Below are 6,000 nucleotides of genomic sequence, written 5' to 3' on the forward strand. Positions count from 1 at the left end.
GACATTCACCTGCAACAACTTGTTAATTGGCTACACCCCAATACAAACTACAAAATAAAAAATAAATGGACTTGAAATATGTGAAAATTATAAATAATGATTCAATTATAGGAAGTGACTTAGAATCTGAAATTTATATCAGAAAGATACAAAGCAAGATACAGACTTTTCACTGCAACATTTAGTTCTGCATGGAAGAAACAGAAGTTCTAAACTTTAACTTAAACCTAAACTTAAGGATAGAATGATAAGCTTCATATTCAATTCTTAGGTGTTTTTGTAACTTTCTGAAGCAGCTAGAGGTAAGAAAATAGGTGAGAAAAGTGAAAGAAAATACTAAATTAGGCCCCTCTTACTTCTAATCCTCAAGTCTAAATAAAGGTTCAAGGAAAAAAAAAAATCCATCTGATTATACCTTGGTGGAAAACAAAAGCCAAATCGGGAGGGAAAAGAGTCCCCAGACTCTACATTGATAAATTCTTTCCTTCATTTTTATTGAATTCTACATCTTTTACCTCTAACATATATTTATTGTGACGAAAAGAGGGCCTACTTTTAAGCTGGGGACTTATTCCACTTCCTCAGCATGCAAGAAAAGTTCAAAAAGAGGAAAATTATGACCAAGTGCAAAATTTCCTTCAAGGCGACTATGTTCATTTAATGGTGGGAAGCAAGTCACACAAGGAGGCCTGAGAGGCAGGAGGGAAGCAGATTTCCCTCTCAGCCAAGTGGCTTCAGATGCTTCTTACAGAAGCAGGAAACGAGTTGGACCTCACATCTGTGCAACTTGGACATAAAGAGGTGAAACTTCTCACACATGACTTTTTTCAATAGGTTTTCCAAATGATTAAGTCGTTTGCCCTTAACAAACATTTTAATATGCGCCCATTAAGTGTTCTCATTCCAGAGGAGAGAAATTGCTTGACACTCTTGAGTATATACCCTTCTCCCCAAGAGACTAAAAAATTACTTTTTATAGGACTTCACTGGTGGTTCAGTGGCTGAGAATCTGCCTGCAAATGCAGGGCACATGGGTTTGATCCCTGGTCCAGGAAGATTCCACATGCCATGGAGCAATTAAGGCCGTGAGTTGCAACTACTGAGCCCATGTGCTCCAGAGCCCACGCTCCGCAACAAGAAACATCACAGCAATGAGAAGCTGCCCACTGCAGCTGAAGAGTAGCCCCCACTTGCTGCAACTGGAGAAAGTGTGTGTGCAACAAGGAAGACCCAGGATGGCCAAAAATAAAACTAACTAAAGAAATAAAATCGCAAAGCAATTTCTTTGTATAAACAAAATTCTTTCTTTGGTTTCTAGAACCTGAAGTCTTATCTGGGTAAAATATATATTTAAAAAGTAACTAGCAATTAATATCAAATGTCTTGACAACCTGTTGTGAATCTGAATTTGGACAAACTACTATTATCTACTTTCAGTTCCAGACTGAAAATTTTAAATTAGATATTTACACAGAGATACTCAGGGTGTCAAACACTATGAGGAATAAATGTGTAGCATAATGATGGTAACATGTTCCTTATTGAAAAGTTTTAGGAAAGACAATTTTGAGAAAAGTGAGTCAGCTTTTTAAAATGCCTTTTTGTATGATTTTAAATTCTATTGATATATTTTAAAAGATGTTAACAGTAAGAAGCATTTTCCTCCATGTAATGTTACTACCACATTACCACATTCTAGTTGTGTAATCTCACTGTAAAAGTTTAGAAAGTTCTGATGGTATAATGCCTGACTTGGCTTCCCATTCTCATATTCCAGTGTCAAGACACCAACCTATACATACGTTTTGGTTTATACACAACGCCCCAGAGCCACAAGATTTCCTTCTTTATAGCAATGTTCTTTTCCCTCTACATTTCTCAACATATTTTACAGAGGAAGAATGACCTAAAAATCTAGATCACTCACTTTTGTAGGTGAAATTTTGCTTAATGGATTGGCTAAGAGATATTTGCATTAATAAGTTGGAGAGTATTTAGGGTAATTCACTGGCCCCTTCCCAGAAAAAAATACGCTGAGACTCTTCTTCAACAACTTAACCTACTAATATTCTAAACTGGTGTTTTCTTTTGTACAGAAGCAGAAGATGGTAAGCATGAAGCCTAATTTACTGTTTGACAGAGTTTGTTATTCAAAACCAAGCTTCTGTGGCCAATTCTAAGTGATCGAGGTTTGGGGTAAACCCTCTTGTGGTTTTACAAGTTATTGTCCTTAAAATCTGAGTTTCTTCAGATGAATCCACATATGCATCAGTGAAGCCCACAGTTTAAGAGTAATCTCCTCACTCCCCATTCTATTTTAACCAATATTTAAGAGTAGGTTTAGCCACAAGAAAATTGGCTTCACCCATAATGTTATGGTGTTAGGGACATCTGCCAACTATTTCAAAACATTGAGGGCATTGGCTGGCATCAGTGAAACAAGTGGAGTTTAGCTTTGAAAACTGATTTTGCAAGTACTTCTCTTTCTAGTATGCCTGCTGGAATCTCATTCAAATATATTTTGCAACGATGTGGATACTACCTCATTGATCTCTAAAAAAAAAGCACTTTACTTTGTAGGGGAGTAAATATTTTCATCCCATTAGGTTAAAATCAATTTATGAACCCTAAGTACTTTTCATTTCAGCATAGATTTTTTCCATATGTCCCCCAAACAATGTCTTTGGCCAAGAAAAGCATCTACAAAAACAAACACTTTATGTCTGGATTTCACTAGAGAATAATATATAACTGAATTTTCTGTGTTTCAAAAATATTTGAAATTATGACCATAGTTTGTGATAAAGGAGACATGCATTTCCATAGGTCCAAAAGTATCTAAAAAATGTTCTCAAACAGCTTACGTAAGAGATCACAGTACTCAATTGAATAGACTTCTTTTATCCATAAATGGGCACAGAGTGAGTTTTTGTATTAACAGGTGCCAAAGATTTTTTTCTACAATCTATGTATTATTTGCCAGTTAGAAAGATTATTTATATATAATTTCCTTCTTGGAACTGATAGCAATTCTTATCAAAATAAATCTTAGAAATCAATAATAAAGCTAACCAAATCAATATCTGTGTTACATAAATGGATTTTTTTTCTCACGTTTTTTTGAAAGAGGATATTTTAATCCATAAGATCTAAGACTTATAGGGCTTCCAGAAGTTTTATTCTTGCTAGAATAGTGTGTTCAGAAGTCCTGGAACATAGGAAAATACTGACATTTAAAGTTTCTAGATTGTTTCAACCTTTAAAAATCCAGAAACTTTTCCATGTTGATGATTTTTAATTGACCAATAGGTATTGAATACAGAAGATATACTCCTATTAGACACCTTTATAATTACATTAAGCAAATTTTCGTTTATCAAATTCCAGTGAATTCTACTTATTAGTGAACTTTTTAGGTATACCACCCTATCGTTTAACAGGTTCATACTTAGAACTGACCATTCCTAATATAATACTTTCAGGAACATAACCCTTACACCTTTTAGAGAAATGCCAATAAAAGAGATGAGTCAGAAAGGGTCCCAGCTGGAATGGATACTTAGAAAAGGTTTAATAAAGAGAGATTGCAGATGTTTGGAGAAGGTTTATGCAAAATACAAAGGAGTGCACTGCTAGCACCCCTAAGCTTGAAGGGGCAAGTTGAAGAAATGGTTACCAGAACCCAGAGGAGAACAATGTGTAGAGGAGGCCACCCTGAGGGGAGCCATGAAGGACAAAACCAGTCTGGTGATCCAACAGGGAAGGAACGTCCCAAAACTACTCTTTCCCTCTCTCTGACTCATCGCCATGTTTTCCATCGGCTAAACTGCACTGCTTAACATGGTAGCCTAGTCACAGATAGCTACTGAGCACTTGAAACTAAAGTGTAAAACACACCCAATTTTGAAAACATAGTATGAAAGGGAATTTAAAATATATTACTAATTTTATATTAATCAAAAATAGGAAGGATAATATTTTAGACATCCCACTCCTGGGTATATGTCTGGATAAAACCATAATTTGAAAAGATACATGCACCCCAATGTTCATAGCAGCAGTAAATCCAACAGCCAAGACATGGAAACAACTTAAATGCCCATTAACAGAGGAATGAATAAAGAATATATATACAATGGAATGTTATAGGCAATATTCAATGGAATATTATTTAGTCATTAACAAAATGAAATAATGCCATTTGCCACAACATGGATTAACCTAGAAATTATCATACTAAGTGAAATAAGAAAGAAAAACAAATACCATACAATATCATTTAGAATGGAATCTGAAAAATGATACAAATCAACTTATTTGAAAAACAGAAATAGACTCATAGGCTTAGAAACAAGTTTATGGTTAACAAAACAGAAATGTAGGGGGAGGGATAAATTAGAAGGTTGGGATTAACATATACCTACTACTATATATAAAATAGTCCACAAGGACCTACTGTACTCTATAATAACATTTATAAGAAAAGAATCTGAAAAAGAGCAGGTGCCTGTATATGTTTAGCATATATGTTTAAATCACTTTGCTATATACCTGAAAATAACACAACATTGTAAATCAACCATACTCCAATATAAAGTATAAATTTTTAAAAATGCACACTTGGCCAAATTCTAGGATACATATTCTTTCCTCATGTCCTTTGTCCTGGACATTTATCTTACAAATATAAGATTCTTGTGTTCTTGTCTTAATGAGAACAAGATTTATGTTTGAAATCTGTTTGTTTTTACAGTTTTGAATGTGATGATATAGTACTGATTATGGTTTTATAAAGCAGATATAAACAAATATCATAGAGAAGTCTTTAGTTTCCTGATTGTATAGTCTTTAATTAAAATGAACTTGAGTCCAATTAATACTAAAAAGATTATTTTTGAAAATCTTACGTAAGCTTGAAGGAAAAATTAAGAACTTTTCTTGCAAGAAAAAAGCATGCTTCATCTACATTTTGAAATTCATTGATGTAAGAGAGTACTTTTTTTTTTTTTTCACTTTTGCCACTTGGGCAATTTTTGTCTTTCTTTACTTCACCCAGTGTGCTGGATCACCTGCATAGAATACTAACAGCCCAGATGTTTGAGACAATGTACATTTCAAATTGGAGACACCTCAAAAAATTATAAAGGAAATGCCATTTAAAAAACTCTGAAAGCCTCCAGAAGCAAACAGACCAAATTCTAGAAGTCAGTAAACACTATATACATATGTCTATTGTGTAAATGCTGATTTTAAGTATTATTTTATAGCATTTACCAGAGAAGGATAAACAGTGAACAACCTCTTTAGGGTATTACACTTTCTATACTTCCCAAAACTTCTGTTCTCTTCCTCTTTTTCTAGGCTCCAACCTCTTGCTTATATTCTTCAAGTATCTCGTTCCATCTTCCTCTTCTTTTACTGTCATATAGACTTAGTCACCACATTATGCCTTCACATGACTTCTCAAGTGGCCCCACATATCTAGAAAAATCCTATCTTTTATCAACACTCCACCTTTAAGCCAAAGGCCTACTCTAGGCTGAACCAGAAAAAAAAAATCATCCTTCATCATCTTTTAGTCTTTCTTTTAAGTCCTTGTTGATTTCCTTTTAGCACCTCTACCAACTGTTCATGGATATCAGGCCTTCTTTTCCTTTTCCAACATGAAAGTTCAGATTCAGCCAGATCGTGTTGGAAAACTCTTGTACATTTACTGAAGTTTAAACAATGAGTAGTTTCTTGTGTGCAAGGAGTATCTGCATTTTAGCATGGGATAATTGGTTAATTCAGAGGGCTGAAGATTTAATCATAAAATATTCAGAACCATCAGGTCAGGCGCCAGGCATGCCCAATGCCCCCATGAATTGCTCTGCTGAGGAGAGCAACAGCAGGCTCTACATGCAAAGTCAGAACGAATTTGACCAGAGTTGGTACCTTATAACCTGTAAGACTGACTGGTTCAAAATGTTCTGTCCAATAAGCGTGAGATAATTCACTAAA

Source organism: Odocoileus virginianus, chromosome 21 (assembly GCF_023699985.2).
Source record: "Odocoileus virginianus isolate 20LAN1187 ecotype Illinois chromosome 21, Ovbor_1.2, whole genome shotgun sequence".
Taxonomy (NCBI): Eukaryota; Metazoa; Chordata; class Mammalia; order Artiodactyla; family Cervidae; genus Odocoileus; species Odocoileus virginianus.